Genomic DNA, 23,501 nt, shown 5'->3' with positions numbered 1-23,501 from the left:
TTTGGACAGAGTCTTACTCTGTCACCCAGGCTGGAGTGTAGTGGCATGATCTCGGCTTACTGCAACCTCTGCCTCCAGACTCAATCAATTCTTGTGCTTCAGCCTCCTGAGTAGGTGGGATTACAGGCATGTGCCACCACACCTGGCTAATTTTTGTACTTTTAGTAGAGAGATGGGTTTTCACCATGTTGGCCAGGCTGGTCTTGAACTCCTGAACTCAAGTGCTCTGCCTGCCTCGGCCTCCCAAAGTGCTGGGATTATAGGCATGAACCACTGGCACCCAGCCAAAAATCTCATAGTGTTTTAAGGAAGTTTACAAATTTGTGTTGGGCCTCATTAAAAACCAGCCCTAGGCTGTGGGTTGGACAAGCTTAGGAAAGGCAAAGCAAACACACACACAAAATAGGGACAGCAAATTCACGGAGCTGCCAATGTGCTCTCCAGAGCTTCAGGCAAGCACTGCAGGAAGAAACAAATCTGGAAGAATCTCCCACACACACCAGAAGTGAGTGCTAGACCTCCTTGGAGAGGGTGAGGATGTGGCCTGCTTGACAGCAGAGAATTTTGCTGAGTTTCTACACTGACAAAACACTGGAAAGCTGCTCCCCTAGGTGCTGCTTGTGACCTGCTCTGTCCCCAGAGAGGTGATGGCCAGGGTTGGCTGCTGTCCCCCACAAGAGCAAGGTAAGAGGAGCACTCAGAACTAGAAAGAGCCCCAACCTTCTCCAGCGTCCCTTTAGCAGATGCTGCAGATGAAGTTTCACACCGTGCCACAGAAAAGGCAAAGCCGGCAAGCAGGGTAAAGGGGGGAGGTTTGGAACTGATGGTAATCAGCTCAACAGTGCAAGAAAAATGACTTTTCTTTTGAAAAGACGTTCAACATCACTGATCATTAGAGAAATGCAAATCAAAACCACAATGAGCTACCACCTCACACTAGTCAGAATGGCTATTACTAAAAAGTCAAAAAATACCAGATGCTGGCAAGGTTGTGGAGAAAAAGGGAACACTTAGGCACTATTGGTGGGAGTGTAAATTAATTCAGCCATTGTGGAAGACAGTGGCAATTCCTCAAAGACCCAAGACTGAAATACCATTCAATGAAGCAATCCCATTACTGGGTGTATACCCAAAGGAATATAAATCATTTTATTATAAAGACATATGCATGTGTATGTTCATTCCAGCACTAGTCACAATAGCAAAGACATGGAATCAACCCAAATACCCATCAACGATAGGCTGGATAAAGAAAATGTGGTATATATACACCATGGGGTACTATGCAGACATAAAAAAGAATGAGATCGTGTCCTCTGCAGGGACATGGATGGAGCTGGAGGCCATTATCCTTAGCAAGCTTATAAGTGGGAGCTAAATGATGAGAACACATGGACACATAGAGGGGAACGACAAACACTGGGGCCTTTCGAAGGGTGGAGGGTGGGAGGAGGGAGAAGAGCAGGAAAAAAAAATAGTGGGTACTAGGCTTAATACCTGGATGATGAAAGAATCTATACAACAAACCCCCATGACACAAGTGTACCTATGGAACAAGCCTGCATATGTACCCTGACCTTAAAAGTTAAATTTTTTTAAAAAAAGAAAAGATGAGTTTTGCCCTCATTCAAAGAATTTGAGCCAAAGGGTGACATTTTAAATGATATTTTTGAAAAATCAGCTAGATGGCTTCATGGAAAGACAAAAGGAACAATAGAAGGAGTAAAAAGCATCCAGAAAGACAGGCTACTAATCGAGACCTGAGATGACAGATGGGAAGGGGTGGAAGCAGTAGACCTGTAAGAGATGCTTGGATTCACAAAAGGTTTGTTTTTTTTTTTTTTTTTAGTGCAGTGATGAGATCTCGGCTCACTGCAAGCTCCACCTCCCAGGTTCACGACATTCTCCTGCCTCATCCTCCCGAGTAGCTGGGACTAAAGTTGTCCACCACCATGCCTGTCTAATCTTTTGTATTTTTCGTAGAGACAGGGTTTCACTGTGTAGCCAGGATGGTCTCGATCTCCTGACCTTGTGATCCACCCTCCTCGGCCTCCCAAAGTGCTGGGATTACAGGCATGAGCCACGGCACCCAGCCTCATTTGCTGTTAAACTCATTTATTGAGTCACCTTTTTCTTCCTCACACTTTTTAGTCTTAGAATTTTTGTGTGTTTTTATTTACCCTAATCTGTCAACTTCATAGTTTCCACTTTCTTGTTGAAGTTTCCAAGCTTGACCTCATGCCTTTGAATATACTAATTCTAGTTGCTTTGACACATTTTTTTTCTTTTTCCTTGGCATCTGTTTATTCCTTCTCACAGTGTCTTTTTTCTTCATTGACCCTCATATCTTTGAGCAAATGTACAAAATATAGTGGGTGAACAACTGGTTTTGTCTGTCTTTAGAGGCCCAACTAATGTTTTCTTTCTCAGATGATTGCTATTTGCTCGTGCCAGAAGTATAAGGACAGTCAAATTCTGAATTACTTTCATAAAAATTTGGAGTTGGAACCTTTTTGGGCACTCAGTTGGAGAGCAGCCAGCCTGCTGTGGTGACTGGGTGAATTCTGGTTCCTTCTCACTGCTTTAATGTACCAGCAGCTTTTGATATCCATGACCAAACTGGGGGCCTCTGCAAGACTAGCAGAGGTTTAACACAACCTGGTAGATATCCCATCTGAAGTAATAAATGGCTCCAGGGCAAAGCAGCTCTTATTTCTCTAAATGCTGTTTCTCTCCAAATCTTAGCCTGACAATTCTTAGCTGTGCATTAACTCAGTTAGTGTTAAAAAAAAAAATAAATTATTACCTATTTATTTTATTCATTTATTTATTTTATTTTTATTTTTTTGTGATGGAGTCTTGCTCTGTCACCCAGGCTGGAGTGCAGTGGCACAATCTCGGCTGACTGCAACGTCCGCCTCTGAGAATCAAGGGATTCTCCTGCCTCAGCTTCCCGAGTAGCCGTGACTACAGGCGCACACCACTACTAATTTTTGTATTTTTAGTAGACACGGGGTTTCGCCACGTTAGCCAGGCTGGTCTCAACCTCCTGACCTCAGGTGATCCACCCGCCTCGGCCTCCCAAAGTGCTGGGATTATAGGCGTGAGCCACTGTGCCAGGACCTGATTTGTTTTAAAATGTTATTTTACATACAAAACCTAATTTAAATTATTCTAGGATACCTAATCTGTCTTTATCAGAAGCATAAGTCTGACATTTATTCATCATAAAAAATGGTATTTGAAATTTTCTCTCACTTGTGTTGTTTTGTTGTTGACCTCACAAAATTATCTTATAAAAATGTTCTTGATTATGTCTGATAATATTGTTTTATTTGACAAATAATTTTTTCTTTGTGCCATTCTTGAAACTTTTATATTGTAACGTTAGATGAAAAGAATTAAGAACTATTTTAAACTGGTGTTAGAAAGCAGTGCTTACTAAGGACCTATGTGTTAAAAGAGAAATGGCACTATTTGTCAAAATGTCTACACAAACACCTAATTTGAATGTATGCTACACTGCAAATAAAATGTTTATATTTATAAATGTCTTATTTTTTGTCACAGCATAGAATGAATTGGAGAAGGAACAAAGAAATCTGTAACCGGTGTGATCAATCAGTTGTAAACACCAGCCTCCAAATTACCTGTTATTAATTGTTGGTACTGAGCGTTCACAGTGAAATAGAACCATCAGAAAACATGGGCAAATAAAATTATTAAAAATTCATCTCTATGATGTGCCATGTTCTGAATAGGCAGTTTCTGAGTGTCCAGGCCATCTGTACAAGAAAGAGAGTTGTTATTTGGTCAAGGACACGTGCATTTTTCAGTCTAGAAGAATGTCATCATTTTCTTGAGGTAATTGCAATGTTCCTACTCGGTATCAAACAGCAAATACCTCTGATTCCTAAGTCAACAGCATAGTTATTATTTGATTTTTTCCAAGTGAATAAAATGAAAAATGAAATGTTATGTCACAATCCCAAAACACTGCTGGCATATGGAATAGTTGAGATGATAGAACATGATTTGACAACTCCAAACTGAAAATATCTATCCAAGCAGTTGCACCCCTGAAAAACTATTATATTGTCTGGCAAAAGACTCTCTCATGATAGGAAGGTTTTCTAGATATTTCTAGAAATAGAGACAGGGATTAAACTTTATGTGGCCCCAAGAAAAGGAATCAGAATTGAGTATTGTCAATGATTGCTTATGGGCTTGAGAATTAAGAAAAAAAGGACCCCTCCCCACAGGTACCAACAGTTACATAACCACGGGTGCCATGGAACTAATTTGACATACTGAAACAATTTTCTATAATCATTCAGATTTCTGACAAATCAAAATATAACTATCAAATTCATACTTATGTTAGTTACAAGTCAAATCTTATTTTTAAAAAATCCAAATTCTTTGAAGATTTATCTTAACAATGACAAAGCAATTGACTGGGAAGTAGTATTGTTAACCATTCAATTGACTATTTGACCTAAGAATGTTGTATGTATATATATTTAATTTCTATTAAACAAATGAACATATTTGTTTATACCATATATAGTTTGACTTTTTTTAAGAATTCAACCAAAACCATCAATCCTGAAGTATCAAACTCCAGTGACTTCAGCAATTCTACTTTAGAATTCAGTGATTTGGTAACAAATGTAAGTAAAATATTAATAATTTCAGCCAGACGCGGTGGCTCATGCCTGTAATCCCAGCACTTTGGGAGGCTGAGTTGGGCGGATCATGAGGTCAGGAGATCGAGACCACGGTGAAACCCCGTCTCTACTAAAAATACAAAAAATTAGCCGGGTGTGGTGGCGGGCGCCTGTAGTCCTAGCTACTTTGGAGGCTGAGGCAGGAGAATGGCGTGAACCTAGGAGGCGGAGCTTGCAGTGAGCTGAGATCACGCCACTGCACTCCAGCCTGGGCAACAGAGCAAGACTATGTCTCAGAAAATAATAATAATAATAATAATTTCATGGTAACCCTCTTCATTTTTTTCAAAATCAGAACAACAACATTTTACCTTTGCTGATTAAGGAATGTTCTCAGTATCATCTAATATTTATGTTCTTGCAAATGCAAGCACTGAACACTGGTATTTTAAATAACATCTTGTTTTTAAAAATCATGTATCTTTCATGCATCTGTAACCATCTGATCAATGATCAGAAAACGGAAAAGTCAGTAAGTATCACTAGGATTCTCTCAGAGAGTCACATTTAATTGGCTGGGCCCGTTTGAATTTCCATCTAGAATCTTCTGAGATTAATGTAGAAGTAATCACGGTGCATAAAAGCAGCTTAAAATATTGGACATAGCTTCAGTATCAGAACACTTTCAACTATAGTGTGACGTGCACAATTGCTTTATTTTTCTTGAATATTTTCTCTTCCACTTGGTTAAGAATTTAGCAGATTGTGCTTTTCTGGAGAAAAAAAACCAATGTTGGAAACCAAGTTTTATTTAACAAAATTAAGTGATTTAAGCACAGAGAGATTTTGAACTTAATTCTACAGTATGTGTTTCACAACAAATTTCCTTGTATTAACGGTACGCCATTTCATACACAGAGCAAGTTCGAGCACCGCAGAACACAGCTAATTTTGCTCATGTATCACAATTACAGAAATACCTGTGCTAAATGAACTTGTCCTATTTTCATGAAAATGAAGTGTTCAATAACCCTCAAAATATTTTATTTCATGCTGATTCAGATTTTCTCTAACCATTTTTTTCTGTGACTTTGCTTCCACAATAACATAGTATGTTTTTAAAAAGGCAAATGTAGTTTGTTTTCATATATATTTTCCAGATATTCTTTCTTAAGAAAGCATGGTTACTTGCAGTTACTACCATGCATATCTTTTTTTTGGCAAAAGGATATAATTTGTTTTAAAAAGCCAATCCAAACACTGTCCTATGTGTATACAGGGTGGCCATGCTGTTAAATTTGCACATAGACTGTCAGTGACTGAGGATGACCCAAATTGCAACTTCCTGTTTTAATGTTGCAAAGGTTGCCTATGCCTGATGGTGTGTCAAATACCCAAAGCTTGCACGGAGGGACCTAACAATGGACCTTTTTACAGCTGTGTTTCCAGAATCTTTATTGACTTTACTTCATAGTACAATAAGATGAAAACAAAAGGCAAACCGCCTGATTTCCAAGAGCTTATTTAAAACCAAAACCACCATGTGAGACTTAATTAGTTAGTATAGTACACATTAGATATGGATGACATTTCTGCAGTAAGTCATTGTAAGTCTAGTAAATAACCAGATGATAACATCTATTTAAGAACAGCACTGATAATTATATACGAGGAGGTCATGTTAAGTATTCCACAACAAATTAAAGAGATGATGTCCATGAAGTTATCTATGCTACTCCATATAACAGATGGAAAAAGCTTGGGTAATATTCAGTGCGGATACTGACTTGTGTTCCTGACTCATAGGCGGTGCTCAGACACATTTAACCCACTGTCTGACAGAATGAATGAACGTGTGCTGTAAGTGAACCCGTTCTGGGCATGAGGTTAATTATTTTCTATATGAGTACATTAAATCATTTTCTTTTCCAAGGGTAAATGAAGCCTTCAATTTGATTGAATAAAATACAAGATGTGCACCACCATGCCCGGCTAATTTGTTTATTTTTGTACAGGCAGGGTTTCACCATGTTGCCCAGGCTGGTATGGGACTCCTGAGTTCAAGCCACCCACCTGCCTTGGCCTCCCAAAGTGCTAGGATTACAGGTGCGACCCACTGCACCTGTCCTAAAAGACAGATTTTGCTTAATTTCTACACTTGATGTTCTGGTACAGACATTTGCTTGGAAATACAGTATAGTTAGCGGAAGCCTTTTCATGGGGAAATAAGATATCAGTAAGTATTCCAGGATTTTAAACTAGAATACAAAAGAAGAAAATATTTAAAATAAACTATAGGGTAATATAAAATGTATTTACATCCTTACATTTAACTGCTTATTTTACAAGCAATAAGTTATCATTCACCAATTAATAATTTATGTCAAGTTCACCTGTATTAATACACATAAACTTCTATGAAGTTCCATAATGCCAAATAAAAAAGCAACATTTAGGTTTAACATGTATTTTATATAGGCATAACGCAACACCAGCATTACAGGATTGCATTTACAAATTCTCTTGACTCTAAGCATGAAGTTATGTTAAAAGACTAAGGCAATTTAACTGTTTTTGGGTTTTTTTATATTAAGAAAACCTAAATTTGTATGAGTGAATTAAATTGAATTACATTTTCTTATAGGCATATCAGTTTACCCTTTGTTAAAATAACATTCACTGCCCTACAAAATGAATGCCGTAGTCACAATCATGTTTCTGCCACAATCTTAAAGATTTGGGGAAACAACTACAATCTAAAATCAGAGACTCCATGTTCAATGCCAAAGGTACACACCTCTATTTTTCCCCAGTAAGCCTCTTGGAAAAGTCTTTGAATTACACGTTAAAGTGCACTTCAAGGAAATGTGATGTTTTCGTTTATAGCTGGTGAACAGCAGGCAATTTGACAGCACTGTCACTAACAATCAGAGACTGCTCTGGATCTAAGTACTAAAAATGACCCACACTGCAATCACATTTGGAAATGGGAATTTATTGAACAAAGTTAGGCCGGGACTCTAAAGCAGCACTTGCTTCTTTTGCTCCAAGACGACGACGTTTAAACATTAGCATCACTATTGTTTCTTTTTTCCTCAACTCTTCTCCCACACTGCCTTCTTCTCCCCCACCACCTTCTCCCATCGTCTTTCCCCGCTTCCCTTCTCCCTCCCTCCGCTCCTTCTTCTCCCAGCACTCTTCTCAGCCCGTCTTTCTGCCTTTTTCTTCCCCTCCCCACCTCGTTCCCTGCCTCATGCTCTTCTCTCCCACCAATCGTTTTCCTCTCTCCATCTCTTTCCCCAAGGTCGTCTTCGCCGCTTTTCCTCCCTTCTTCTTCCCCCCAACCCGTCCTCTTCCCTACTCCCTCCCCATCCTTTTCTTCCCTTCACCCCTTTTCCAGTCTTCTTCCCCACCTTCTGCCCTTTCCCTCCCCTCTCCTTCCCGACCTTTCTCCTTTCCCACCCCTCTCCTTTCCCAACGTCTTCCCACCTTTTTCTCCCCTCTCCCTCTTCGTCTTCTCCCCTCCTTCTTCCCTACTGCGGTCTTCCCGCATCCTCTTCTGCCGTCTCCCTACTGTCTTCTTCCCGCACCTTCTTCTCCCCCGCAGTTTTTTTTCCCCTTCCCCACCGTTTTCTTCCCCTCAGTCTCTCCCATTCCTCGCAGCACGGGTTCCTGTGGCGGCAGCTTTTCCTTCCATCTCCTTTTCTCCACCCGCTGGCTTCCAGTCTCCACCTTCCCGCCTATTCCCCCAGCAGCGTCTTCCCGCCGCTCCCTCTTCTCCCCTCCCCCTCCTCACCGTCTTCTCCCGGCCTATTACCGCCCACCGTTTTCTTCCTCACCCCGCACCCTTTTCTTCCTCACCCCGCACCCTTTTCTTCCCACGTCTGCCTTAGTCTTCTTCCCACCCTCTTCTCCTCTCCCCATCGCCTTCTTCCCACCCTCTTCTCCTCTCCCAATCGTCTTCTTTCCCAGCCTCTTATTCTCCATTTTCTTGTCGCCTCCATATCCCCTTTCTCGCAGCAGCGTCTTCCTGCCGCGCTTTTCTCTCCCCTCACCATCTTCTCTTCCTCTTCCCCACCGTCCTCTCCCCACGCTCTCTTCTCTCACTGTCTTCTCCCCGCGCCTTCCCCACAACCGTTTTCTCCCCCGTTTTCTTCCCCTCACACCGTTTTCTTCCCATGTTCTCCCACCGTCTCGCAGCAGCGTCTGGCAGTCGCAATCTTCTTCCCACTTTCTCTCCCTCTCCCCATCGTCTTTTTTCCCCAGCCTCTTATTCTCCGCCATCTTCTTCCCCTCCCCACCTTCTCGCAGCAGCGACTTCCTGCCGCGTTTTTCTCTCCCCGCACCCTCTTCTCCCCTCTCCCACTCCCCACCGTCTTCGCCCCCGATCGTCTTCTTGCCCACCCGCTTCTCGCGCTCTCCAACTGCCTTTCACCTAGAAGCGCTCCACGCGTGCGCGCGCCTGTGTCCCTGCGCCTGGTGTGTCTATGCGCCCAGGCAGCCCCATGAGCTGGGCCCCTGAGCTCCGCCCCAACAGCCAACAGGAGACCCAGGAGAGTCGCTGCCAGTGCCATCACGGCTGCCGCCGCCCCCGCCCCCGCCCGCGCCGCTACCTCAGAACTGAACAGTGTTGGCTGCGGGCGAAAGACAGTGGGGCCCAGAAGACTGCGGGGAGAGGGGGAGGAGGGGACGGAGAGGGTGGGAAAGACCTTGGAAAGTGGGATGGGGAGAAAGAAGGTGGGGAAGAAGACAGTGTGGTAGAGAAGACAGTGGAGGAAAACGGTGAGGAGAGGGAGAAAGGAGGGTGGAAAAGAAGACGATGAGGACAAGGCCGGGCGCGGTGGCTCACGCCTGTAATCTCAGCACTTTGGGAGGCTGATGCGGGCGGATCACAAGGTCAGGAGTTCGAGACCTGCCTGACCAACATGCTCAAACCCAGTCTCTACTAAAAATACAAAAATTAGCTGGGCGTGATGGCGAGCGCCTGTAATCCCAGCTACTCCAGCGCCTGAGGCAGGAGAATCGCTTGAACCCCGGAGGCGGAGGTTGCAGTGAGCTGAGAACTCACCATTGCACTCCAGCCTGGATGACAGTGAGACTCCATCTCAAAAAAGAAGAGAAAACTACAGCGGGAAGAGGGCGAGGGGAAGAAGATAGTGGGGGAAAAAGACCACCGAGAAAGGGAGAAGAGATGGGGAGAGCTCTATTGTTTCACTGAACATTCCTCAGTTGAAGTTAAAATGTTCTCATAAGTTTGTGTGTTTTCAACTTTTGCTCTTCCAGTTGGTATATTCTTTTCTTCCTCCATCTCCTTTTTATAACTCCAACCACCTTTCTCTTTTTATTTTCCAATGTTTTTCTTTCTTCTAAGAACATTCTTAACGCTGGTAACACTTTACAATGTTGCAAAGCTCTGAATCCTATTTCCTGTCATCTCTTCATGCTTTCCCATTGAGATATCAGGAGATTTTCCTCCTATTTGTTTACACTAGGAACATTTCAGCTTGGCTAGACCTGTTTTCTACCTAAATTTTTTCAACTTCAAGCTTGAGAAACCCAAATATGCTCCTGGTTTTCGTTGTTGTTGTTGTTGTTGTTGTTTTTTGAGACGGAATCTCTCTGTTGCCCAGGCTGGAGTTCAGTGGCAAGATCTCAGCTCACTGCAAGCTCCACCTCCCAGGTTCACGCCATTCTCCTGCCTCAGCCCCCCTAGTAGCTGGGACTACAGGCGCCCGCCACCATGCCCGGCTAATTTTTTGTATTTTTTTAGTAGAGACGGGGTTTCGCCATGTTGCCAGGCTGGTCTCGATCTCCTGACCTCGTGATCCCCCCGCCTTGGCCTCCCAAAGTGCTGGGATTACAGGCATGACCAAATGTGCTCCTTTACCAATTGTTTCTGTTTCAGGAATTGGTTTCTTGTTGCACTGTGATACACATGAAGCCATATACCTTTTTCAGCTCATTATCCCCAGAATGTATTTGTACATTATTAACACAGAATAGACACCTAATAAATATTTCTAAATTTTTATTGTTCTTCCTTGCCACAAAACAGCAATCACTTTTTTTTAGCATGATGTACATGCCCTTCTATCATGTTGCCCTGAACTATTTATCAAATCTTATTTCTTCCCACTCCCCCATTTGTTTCCCACGCTGTGGCTGTACAAAACTACTTAGAGCTCTGTCAACTCTCCATGCTATTTTATAATAGTCAACACTAATGAAAAGAAAAGGGGCTTTATAACAGAGGCAGAACTCATTATGTTCTAAAAAATACACGCATGTTTCCCATGTTGAATAGTGTCCCGCAGAAAGTCATGTCCAGCTGGAACCCAGGAATGTTAAACTATTTGGAAACAGGGTCTCTGCAGATAACACTTGGTTAAGACAAGGTCACAATGCATTAGGGTGGGCTGTAAAGCCAATGGCTGTGTCCTTTCAGGAAGGTCGTGGGAACATACAGAGACCTACAGGGAAGACGGCCATGGGACAAGGGAGGCAGAGTCTGGAGTTACGCTGCCTACAGTCACGGAATGCCAAGGACAGCTGGAAACCATCAGAAGCTAAGAAGGAGATTTTACCTGAAAGCCTCTCAAAGAAATCAATCATACTCACACCTCCTTTTTGAATTTCTGGCCTCGTGAATGGTGAAAAAATAAATTTCTGTCATCTTAAGCCCCACGGTTTGTAGTCATTTGTTCTGTCATCTTAAGCCCCACGGTTTGTAGTCATTTGTTCTGTTCCTAGCCTTAGGAAACTAACACAGCATGATAAGGGAAAATAAGAAAATTCTGCATAAAATGTCATTTTACTTTTTAAAACAACTACTGTTGACAGTAAATGAGTATTCTTCCAAGATTCATATGCAGAACATACATGCAGCCCGGAACATTTTTTGAGACCCATGGCATAAGTGATTATGATAGATAAAATCCAAATATTAACCTGCCAAAAGAGTTATTTTTTCTTTTGCAGTCATTTAAAGGTAATAAGCAGAGGTCATGAGCCCTATAAAAATTAACCTATTCATTTGTTGTCACTTGATACTTATGATCCGTTGACATATTTAGGTTTTAATTCTTTGTACAGATTATGGTTCGCCTTGCACTGTAATTTTATTGCACAACAAATTTTTTATTTATCATATATCTAAGTTGTTTCTTAAATGTGAGTAACTTTGCACTTGAAAATACTCAGAAGACTTCTGTCGACGTTCTCATAACAGCTTCTTCTAGTTAATGAAAACCTAATCCCATTTTCCTTTTATGTATAGATTACAAGTAAAATCGGCATTTAAAAAGTAAAATCTGTTCCACAATTTCTATTGCTATTGTAGGTAGTATAACATAAAATGTGTCTTATTTGTCCCTCACTCATTGACAATTGAAGTAAATTTTTTAAACCAAGCAGCTCTTTTCACATACCAGGCCCAGTGATTGGAATCGAGTATTCAGTATTGAACAGAGCAAACAAGTTTCTTATCATTAAGCTCATATTCTATGTTATAAACATTTTTCCAGTGAAATTACTGGAATGTTTTCAAGCAATATTGAATTGTGTTCTTATAATCACCTATCTCCATTTATTGTTGAGAATGAAGAAAATTTTGGAGCATACAATTCAATGCAATGATTTTTTTTTTTTTTTTTTTTTTTTTTTTGAGACAGAGTTTCGTTCTTGCTGTCCAGGCTGGAGAGTAGTGTCACGATCTTGGCTCATTGCAACCTCCACTTCCTGGGTTCAAACAATTCTCCTGCCTGAGCCTCCTGAGTAGCTGAGATTATAGACTTGTGCCACCATACCCGGCTAATTTTTTGTTTAGTAGAGACGGATTTTCACCAGGCTATCCAGGCTCGTCTCGAACTCCTGACCTCAGATGATCCACCCGCCTCAGCCTCCCAAAGTGCCAGCATTACAGGCATGAGCCACTGTGCCCGGCCCAGTGCAATGATTTGATAGTTATTATGGTGGTTTTAAAATGACCTGAATGAAATATAGTGCTTACATCAATTCCTTATCTGTCATGCATTTCATCTAGTAATCTGCTCTAACTACATTAACATTATTTCTTTTTATTAAATGTCTTGAGATTAAAAAGATGTTTTGTAGTTATACTCAAGCTTGGAACCATAGTGACCAACTGTTATGGACAGACTGGATTGTATCCCCTTCCAATTAAGTTACGGTGCTGCTACAGAAAGAAAAGAGGTGAACTATTTTTTAAAAGCATTTCTCCATTGGCTTTGAAAATGCCTATATCATCATGAATAGAATGTTGGTAAAATTCTGAAAGCTGAAGGCCATTCTGGTGAGATCTCATATGGAAATGAGATGCAGCTTATTAGAAACAGGAGGAAAAGTGATCCTTGTTTTAAAGTGGCAAAGAACTTGGATGTATCATGTTCTAATATTTTGTGAAAGGTAGAACTTGCAAGTGATGAAATTGTATATTTTGCTGAGGAGATTTCTAAGCAAAGTAATAAACGAATGGTGTGGTTTCTCTTTACCACTTATAGTAAAGTGCAAGAGACAAGAGATAAAATAATACTTAAAAAGGAATCACAGGCCACATGCAGTGGTTCACGCCTGTAATGCCAGCACTTTGGAAGGCCGAGGAGGGCAGATCACTTGAGGTCAGGAGTTGGAGACCAGCTTAGTGAAACCCTGCCTCTACTATTTTTGTAAACATACAAAAAATAGCCAGGTGTGATGGCATGCACCTGTAGTCCCATCTTCTCGGGAGGCTGAGGCATGAGAATCAGTTGAACCTGGGAGGTGGAGGCTGCAGTGAGCTAAGATCGCTCCACCAGACACCAGCCTGGGTGATGGAGCAAGAGTCTGTCAAAAAAAAAAAAAAAAAAAAAGGAAATCACAGCTTGACTATCTGAAAAATCCTCAGCCTGTCTATATTGCAAAACATAAGAAACATGTTCGGCTGGGCGCGGTGGCTCACGCCTATAGTCTTAGCACTTTGGGAGCCCGAGGCGAGCAGATCACCAGAGGTCGGGAGTTTAAGACCAGCTTGACCAATGTGGAGAAACTCTGTCTCTACTGAAAATACAAAATGAGCCAGGCATGGCGGTGCATGCCTGTAATCCCAGCTACTCCGCAGGCTGAGGCACCAGAATAGCTGGAATCCGGGAGGCGGAGGTTGCAGTGAGCTGAGATCGCACCACTGCACTCCAGACTGAGGGACAAAGTGAGACTTAGTCTCAAAAAAAAAAAAAGAAAAGAAAAGAAAAAAAAGGAAGCAAGCTGGGTATGTGTGTTTAGAGGTGCTGTACCTTTTCAGCATTATAAATGAATAGAGATGAGTGGCAATAGTTACTTTGGTCCATAGATTCTTGGTATCTTAACTTTTTGGATCTCTTCCACTAAAGGAACTGCCTGTTGAACGTTGTCAGGAATGTAAGTACTGAAGGCAAACTGCCTGGGTTTGAATTTTGTTCTGTCCCTTGCACCCTGCCTGGGTTCAAATACTAGCTCTGCTTATTAAGTTCTTTTATGGTGATGACCTTTGAGCAAATGTCTTAGCTTCTGCTTTCCCAAGTAAATGGACACAATAGTTGCTACCTTGTGAAAGATTCATGTAATTGACCAGTGTTTACCAAGTGGCATCAGTGTTCAGTTTCAGTCATTGGTGATTCTGCAGTTGGACTGTGATGGGGTGTTGGGGTGGGGGTGGTGTGTGTGTGTAGCACTTAATTGCATGCGGAAAGGAAAAGATACTTTTTATAAGCGAGAGGCAGCTTTTCTCTGCTTTTGTGTCAAAAGGGAAGAAGGGAGTTTGGAGAGAGAAACCAATTCTCTTTAATACTAAGCTCTCTTCTTCAAAATCAGAGGTAGATAGAATGTGTAATAATTTACAGAATTTCTAGACTGAAACAATCTGATTTTTTAAAATGTATTTTTATTTTTTCAGGTTGAGACTGAGCTACAGTTAATCTGTGGCGACGTGCTGGATGCACTGGACAAACACCTCATTCCAGTAGCTGACACTGGCAAGTCCAAGGTTTTCTATTAGGAAATGTAGGTTCTATACTAGAAAGGAAAACGTAAGATTAAAAGTTGGCCTTTTTAGAATCATGACTTTCTTCTATGTAGGTTTCCAACTTTTATTTTAAAATAATTGTTTAATGTTAGAAGGATAGTCAATGTTGGGATAAAAAGATGGTCAGGCTATTATAAAAAATGCATTAGCTTTTGCTTTACCTATTTATATTCTTTTGCTTTCATGGGACCTATCTCATTCCCCTCCCCTAAACGGCCACACATTTCACAGTGCTGGCTGAAAGTTTCATGTAGAAATTTTATTTTATGATTAATACACTTGTGCCATTTCTTGGAACCACTTGCTTGTTTAATTCTAGTCTATCAAGTGATAATTTTCTTGATATTTAGAGGCTCCTCAGTTAATTTCTGTGGGATTTTTCGTTATATTTAATAAGGAAAATAATAGGAAATAGCTAAGAAAAAAAGAAACAAAGCCAATTATTCCTGAGCGTGTTTAAAATTATTGAAGTACACTTGTTAATTTTTAGTATAGAACCTACATTTCATAATAGAAAACCTTGGACTTGCCAGTGTTAGCTGCTGGAATAAGGTGTTTGTCCAGTACATTCAGAATGTCGCCACAGATTAACTTTAGCTCAGTCTCAACCTGAAAAAATAAAAATGAATTTTAAAAAATTCAGATTGTTGAAGTCTAGCAATTCTGTAAGTTATTACACATTCTATGTACCTCTGATTTTGAGGAAGAGAGCTTAGTACTGAACAGAATTAGTTTCCCTCTCCAAACTCCCTTCCTCCCTTTTGACACAAAAGCAGAGAAAAGCTGCGTCCCGGTCATCAAAAGTATCTTTTCCTTTCTGCGTGCAATTAAGTGCTACACACACACACCACCCCCACCCCAACACCCCATCACAGTCCAACTGCAGAATCACCAATGACTGAAACTGAACACTGATGCTACTTGGTAAACACTGGTCAATTACATGAATCTTTCACAAGGTAGCAACTATTGTGTCCATTTACTTGGGAAAACAGAAGCTAAGACATTTGCTCAAAGATCATCCCCTTAAAAGAACTTAATAAGCAGAGCTAGGATTTGAACCCAGGCAGGGTGCAAGGGACAGAACAAAATTCAAACCTAGGCAATTTGCCTTCAGTACTTATATTCCTAACAACGTTCAACAGGCAGTCCCTTTAGTGGAAGAGATCCAAAAAGTTAAGATACCAAATATCTGTGGACCAAAGTAACTATTGCCACATACCCAGTTTACTTCCTTTTTTTTGAGAGGGAGTCTCGCTCTGTCACCCAGGCTGGAGTGCAGTGGTGTGATCTCAGCTCACTGCAATCTCCACCTCCCGAGTTCGTGCCATTCTCCTGCCTCAGCCTCCCAAGGAGCTGGGACCACAGGTGCCCGCCACCACGCCCAGCTAATTTTTTGTATTTTTAGTAGAGACGGGTTTCACCGTGTTAGCCAGGATGGTCTCGATCTCCTGACCTTGTGATCCGCCCGCCTTGGCCTCCCAAAGTGCTGGGATTACAGGCATGAGCCACCACGCCCGGCCTATTTTTTGTTTTTTAGACAGAGTCTTGCCCTGTCACCCACCCAGGCTGGAGTGCAGTGGCCCTGTCTCGGCTCACTGCAGCCTCTGCCTTCCAGGTTCAAGCAGTTCTCATGCTTCAGCCCCCTGAGTAGCTGGGATTACAGGGGCGTGCCACTATATCTGGTTAATTTTTGTATTTTTAGTAGAGATGCGGTTTCACCACGTTGGCCAGGCTGGTCTTGAGTTCCTGGCCTCAAGAGATCCACCTACCTCGGCCTCCCAAACTGCTGGATATAGGTGTGGGCCACGTGCCGTGGCCCAACTCTACTATTTCAATGAAGCTCCTGTACCCTAGGTCATCACTGACTTTCCAGTTGCTGAATCCAGTTGTCTTTACTGAGTTCGTCGTTAATTTAACTTTCTTTTGCATTGAAGCTACTGACCACAGCATTTTGAAACTCTGTTCCTTTCATTACTGTGATTCTACTTTCCTTATTTTTCATCTTATCTCTTAGTCTGGCTTCTCAGACTTCCTCACAATTGATTGCTTATTTTAAAAATTCAAAAATTTAAACCTCCTGAGCAGTTCAAAAATAATATACTTTTGCAATTTTTTAAATTTTTTGAAGAGTTCCAAGAATAGTTCGGTGATCACCAGTTGATACCATTTTGCCATATTTTCTTTGTCTGTGTGTCCCTCCCTTTCTACCTGCCCCCACATATATGTATATCTATGAATATTCACGTTTTTTTAATTTAATAAATTTTCTTGCTGTACAATTTGAGAGTTAACTGCAGATTTCATAGCACTTCACCCCTAATTTCTTCTATATATCTCCTAAGAATAAGGGCATTTTTTTTTTTTTAGAAGGAGTCCCACTCTGTCACCCAGGCTGAAGTGCAGTGGCGCAATCTTGGCTCACTGCAACCTCCATCTTCCTGGGTTCAAGCGATTCTCCTGCCTCAGGCCCACAAGTAGCTGGGATTACAGGTGCCTGCTACCACGCCTGCCTAATTTTTGTAATTGTAGTAGAGACGGGGTTTCGCCATGTTGACCAGGCTGGTCTCAAACTCCTGACCTAAGGTGATCCGCCCTCCTCGGCCTCCCAAAGTGTTGGGATTACAGACATGAGCCTCCATTCCCAGCCTCTTTTTCCTTTTGTAATTAACAAGTGATCTATGGAATGATAGAAACAGTGTGAATATTCTGTCCCATAATAATCTTTACTTAATGGTTTTATCTGGATTGCTTCTTGACCAAATCAAATATTACTGTAGTGATTATAAAATGGAGACTTTTCTATTTTTTATGTATTTTTTCTATATTGTCATTCTTCTGTAAATATTTTTTTATACTCCTTTTTTTTTTTTTTTTGAGACGAAGTCTTGCTTTGTCACCAGGCTGGAGTGCAGTGGTGTGATCTCAGCTTACTGCAACTTTGGCCCCCAGGTTCAAGCAATCCTCCTGTCTCAGCCTCCAGAGTAGCTGGGAGTACAGGCATGTGTCACCATGCCCAACTAATTTTTTTTATTTTTAGTAGAGATGGGGTCTCACCATGTTGGCCAGGAAGGTCTCGATCTCTTGACCCAGTGATCCAGCCACCTCGGCCTCCCAAAGTGCTGGGATTACAGGCATGAGCCACCGCGCCTGGCCCTATACTCCCTTTTTAAATTTTTTTTTTTTTTGAGATGGAGGTTCACTCTGTTGCCCAGGCTGGAGTGCAGTGATGTGGTCTTGGCTCACTGCAACCTCCGTCTCCCAGGTTCAAGCAATTCTCCTGCCTCAACTAACTGAGTAGCTGGGATTACAGGCGCATGCCACCACACCTGGCTGATTTTTGTATTTTTAGTACAGATGGGGTTTCACTGTGTTGGCCAGGCTGGTCTTGAACTCCTGACCTCATGATCTGTCTGCCTCAGCCTCCCAAAGTGCTGAGATTACAGGTGTGAGCCACTGCACCTGGCCTCTTTTTTTTTTTTTTTTGGAGACAGGGTCTTCCTCTGTTGCCCAGGCTTGAGTGCGGTGGCATGATCATGGCTCACCACAGCCTTGGACCCCAGGCTGCCTCAGCTCACTGCAACCTCTGCTTCCCAGGTTCCATGATTCTCGTGCCTCAGCCTCTGGAGTAACTGGGAATACAGGTGCGCACCACCACACCTGGCTAATTCTTGTATTTTTAGTAGAGATGAGGTTTCACCATGTTGGGCAGGCTGGTCTCAAACTCCAGGCTAACATGGTGATCCACCTGCCTTGGCTTCCCAAAGTGCTTCATATTGTTAGCCCTAATTCTAGTCGAATTCCATAGCATTCTTCTTCTTTATTTTTATTTTTTTGTTTTTGAGGCGGAGTCTCGATCTGTCCCCCAGGCTGGAGTGCAGTGGTGCGATCTCGGATCACTGCAGCCTCCACCTCCCTGGTTCAAGCAAGTCTCTTCCTCTGCCTCCTGAGTAGCTGGGATTACAGGTGCCTGCCACCATGCCCGGCTAATTTTTGTATTTTTAGTAGACACGGGGTTTCATCATCTTGGCCAGGCTGGTCTTGAACACCTGACCTTGTACAAAAGATAGCATAGTATCCATGCTGTTGTACTTTTAAATACTCTTTTGTATCTTGTTTTATAGAGATTTTTCTTCCCCTCACATCCCACTGCCTTGCTTTGTCACAAAACAAAGCCAATAGAATCACCAACAGGCCAAGGTGGGCAGATCACCTGTGTGCCTGGAGGGGCTGAGGAAGGGGTGTAGAGGTGTTGTGGGATCCCTTCCGACAAGCAGTCAAGAACACAGAGAAATACATTACAAAAATTAAATAATCTAGGTAAGTTGAAATGCATGTTAAGAAGAGTCCCAGAGTGAGGTTGCTTGGGTAGGGGTAGGTTCAGGAATTGAAGGGACTTCCCTAGTGCCTGGGTCCCTGCTTCCTAATCTGCCACAAATGTAACAGTGTCTTGTTGCTTCCAGGTCGCTCAGGGATTGGACTCTGAGGTCAGTGATGCACTTGGCACCAGAACTCGATGGGGTTGGCACAGACCTGCCAGCCTCAGCCACTTTCATTCTGGAAGCTGTTAAAAGAGAGAGTTATAAAAATTGAGGAATCAGCAAGGGAATTCCTGGTCCCCTCTCTGTCTTGGCAAGCGTAGGGCCTGTCCACTTGCTCAGGACTCTGTCCAACCTCATCTCCCTAGACCTTTCCTCAGTGGCTCAGGGGGTCTCCTCAGGCAGCCTCCTCCTGCTAACACTTCCTCCTCTCTTCCCTCTGCCGGGGGCAGCTCTTCCCTGTTTCCTTGCAGACCCCAGGTCAGGCCAGAAAACACATCTCTGACCCTTCCCTGTGTCCCTTCACCAGATAGCTCCTCAAAGGCCTGGGGTCCCCAGGATGGCCCTCATACCAGCTGGTGCCCTTGCAGGCTGCCCCCCTCCAAGTCCTGCTTCTCTCCAGAGATGGGCAGGAGCACCAGCCCTTACCAGGCAACAGCTGTGAGTCTCATAATTGCCATCTACCATTTTACTAGGGGTCTTCTGGGGGTCCTAGGAAAAGCAGCAGATGCCTGGGTGCTTGGGGACCTGGGCATTCTGAGGGAAGGAGCAGCGTGACCCTGAGTGATTTTTCACTGGAGACAAGTGAGCCAACTCCTTCTAACCAGTGATAAAATCAGAAGGAAGTAGATGGAGACAGCGCTGTTCAGGGGATGATTTGAGGATGAGAAGAACTGGCCGGAAGTTGGGGATTTGGGGGTGTGAGTAGAAGAGGACAGGGCTTGGGCACTCAGTCGCCAGCCCCCTTCTGGGATCCAAGCTGTGTCCCCTTCTCTTAAGAGGTAAGCCCTGAGTCATGGGAAGATGGAAATGGCGGCTGATGAGAGAGGATGGTTTTTAAGCACCGTGGTGTCTTGTTGAATTGCACATGCAAGGGGTTCTTGGTAGCCACAGGGCTCAGGGTATTTGCTGTACTATTGCATTGGTAACAATAAACAAACCAGATTAAACAAACAATGTATAAAAAGCACTCAGTAGGAGTAAGCCTCAACAATGTAAGTAATTGCTATTAACAGCTTGATTCATCATGAATATGCACTACAGAATACTCTGCTTAATGGTGTCCATTCGAGTAGTGAATTATCCTAGAGCATGCATATTATGATTTGAGTTCTAACATATTCATAGTTTCAGTGTTCCAGAACTGTGTCTCTGTTGTAAAGTGGTTAACTCTGTGGTAGTCCTCCCCATCTCCCCCAATTTCCCTCCATTTCACCTCTTCCTAATCTTTGCCTGTGATTCCTCTTAACCAGTGATTTTGATTTGCCAGAAAAACAAAACCAAACTCAATACTGGTTTACCTTTTAAAAGAGCATCTTTATTATTTCCCCAGGCTGACCACAGCCCTGAACAAAAGCATCCGATACACATTTGTCAGTCTGGTGGCTTTGGTACCATGACTGCCTACAGCAGGCCGATGATGGCCACTCGGTTGTCACCAGACACAGTGTGAGGGAAGGGGGAGGGGAAAGGGGGAACTCTCAGAGCAAACAATCACAAACACACTGTGAAATCGAAAATAAATTACAAAAACTAAATAGTATAAATAAAGTAAAATTTAAGTTAAGGAGAGTCCCACAGTGTGGCTGCTTGGCAACAACCAGTCCATAGAAGAGGTAGCTGTGGAGGTCACGGGGATGTTCCCAAGGCTCAGGCTCCTACTCCCCACTGGGGCCACCGAGGTCACTGGGCCTCGAAGCTTCTGGACCCTTCAGGCACTCAGCTCCAGGTCGCTGACATATTTCTGGACCCACTCCTCACTGGGGTCAGCACAGACCTGCCGGCCTCTCTTGGTTAGGAAGCTGTGGAGAAGGGAGGAAGGGTTAAGCACTGGGGAATCTAGCAGGGGAATCCTGGGCCCACCGTGGCCCCACTATCCCACTCTGTCCTGGGCAGCTCAGGGCCTGCTCATCTCTCAGGGGCCCCCTGCCTATCTCCATCTAGAGAGCTTCTCTCAGGGACTCGGCGGGGTGGCCCTCAGAGGGTCCTGCTGCCTCTTTCTTCCTGTCCCTTTCCTCTGGGCTGGGGCAGCCCTTCCTGACTCTGTAACACTTGCCCCACCCCAGCCCCAAGTCAGGTGACACCTCGGAGCCCTGGGTCCTGTATCCCCGATAGGCTCTGGAAGACTGAGCCTTTCCAGGATGGCCTTCTGGCCTGTCTCTGCCCCCACCCTGACCCTCCCTACCTCCCTAGAGGTGGGCAGGAAGACTGGCACTTACATGACACTGGGCTTGGAGCACTGGCTGCTGGTCTCAAAGTAGTCAGCTATGAAATTCTGTGGAATCTGCCGGGAGATGTAGCTGAAGCAGCAGGCGGTCGGCGTGTCGGCAGCAACTGTGGAGAAAGGAAGACAATGAGCCTGAGTCACAGCTCAGAAGAAAAGGCCAGGCAGCTTCTGATCCCCGAGCAGGTGAGGAAGGCAGGCTTGCTCAGACCAAGTAACTGGAAGGCATTTGGGCTTTTTTGCCGAGAAATGTCTCTTTGTTTCTGTCTATATCCTTCTTTCTCCTTGACTCTACATAGTGGGTTCTCTGTTTCTCTGTGTGATCCAGATACCTGAACGGACTGTTCTCTTATCTCAGCTCTCTTCAGGGAATTTTGTCTGGTTCAAGAAGTCATACCCCAGCCCAAGAGAAGCCTTGGACATCTCTCATAAGACATCCAAGGGACAGACCTAGGGTGAGCTGGAGAGTGAACAACAGATCCCACTGGGAAGTAACCAGCCCTGGATTCTGCCTCTTGCAAACTGAGTTGTTTTGAACCCTGTTTTTCTATCTGTACAAGGGACTGTAACTCCCCTGCCCCTACCTAGCTTCTCATACCTGGAGACTAGGAGGGCTAAGACCCCTTCTAGAGATAAAAATAAAAGTCTTGAAGAGAAAGACCAAGATGTTTGGCAGCCCTTTAAGAAGTTCTCTTTTTTCTCTTGGGGGTTCCCAGGCCACAAGAAAAGACTGATGTGGTCTAACCATGGCCAGAGAGTGGTGATACCCACAATGACAACTCGGACTCACGTGGTACAGAGAAGACCTGGTTGCAGAGAGGGACAGTGCAGAGGAGGACAGCAAGGGCAGCAGTGGAGACCTGAATGATTCTGAGCAGGTGATGGAATCTGGGCTCGAGTGTCAGCAGAGCCAAGAAGGGACTGACCACTCTCTGCTGCCTGTGTCCTTCTGAAGTCTGAAGCCATCTCTCCTCTTTATAGGCAGCCCTGGCAGATGGGGAAATGGAATCTGGGGGTGAGGAGGGAAATTGTTAAGCATAGTGATGCTGTCATGCTGAGTGTTGTACAACTCAGGGTCCCTGGTGACCACAGGGGCTCAGGATATCCAAGAATAGCATCTCTGAGCTATTCTAGCTTCGTGGGGAGATGGTTTCATCTCTAGCTTCATGGGGAAATGGTTTCTCTTGTGAGTGTGAAGAGGTGTGTGTGTCGACCCAAGGCTATTCTTAGCTGATCCCTTCTCATAAGAACTGGTCTGTGCAGCCGGGGCAGGATGGTTCATGCTTGTAATCCCAGCACTTTGGGAGGCCGAGGCGGTGGATCATCTGAGGTCAGGAGTTCAAGACCAACCTGACCAAGATGGAGAAACCCCGTCTCTACTAAAAATACAAAATTATCCAGGCATGGTGGCACATGCCTGTAATCCCAGCTACTCGGGAGGCTGAGGCAGGAGAATTGCTTGAACCCAGGAGACAGAGGTTGTGGTGAGCTGAGATCATGCCATTGCACTCCAACCTGGGCAACAAGAGTGAAACTCCGTCCCCCCACCAAAAAATAAAATAAAATAAACAAATAAAAAATAAAATAAAAAACTGGTCTATGCATGAACTCTCCAGCCCCGTTCCTTTCCACAGAGCTGCAATTCGGCTTCCTCAGCCGCTCTAACCACAGGGATAGGGTCGATGGGCTGATGCTGTGGAGTGCTGGACAACACCCAATCCTCCCAGAGGAAAGGAACTCAATGAAAGCTGGAGGAATAGAAAGCATGAGGTCATGTTTCAGTCATTTGTCTATTTATTAGTCATGGAGTGAGTAGGGCAGTGTGTTAAATGCTAGTTGTGGATCATAAAAATACTTTAGAGGTGGGCGTCAATATGTCAGGTGCCTAGAAATATTTGTAGCCATTAACCTAGAAAAAACATTTCTAGGAAAGAGTTCTGTGGAAACAACCCAAATATGGAGCCATCTTCAAACATAAAGATACCTGACCCAGCATCATTTATAACTCTAAAATA

The 23,501-nt window shown here is 43.6% G+C and overlaps 1 pseudogene; it reads left to right on the top strand.

Annotated features, from left to right (window-relative positions):
- The first annotated feature begins 4,966 nt into the window (after positions 1-4,966).
- Positions 4,967-11,353, top strand: LOC129394517 (uncharacterized; annotated as a pseudogene).
- The last annotated feature ends 12,148 nt before the right edge of the window (positions 11,354-23,501 follow it).

Source organism: Pan paniscus, chromosome 19, assembly GCF_029289425.2.
Source record: "Pan paniscus chromosome 19, NHGRI_mPanPan1-v2.0_pri, whole genome shotgun sequence".
NCBI lineage: Eukaryota > Metazoa > Chordata > Mammalia > Primates > Hominidae > Pan > Pan paniscus.
The sequence above is the reverse complement of the archived record's forward strand: the minus strand, read 5'-3'. Positions and strand labels throughout refer to the sequence as shown.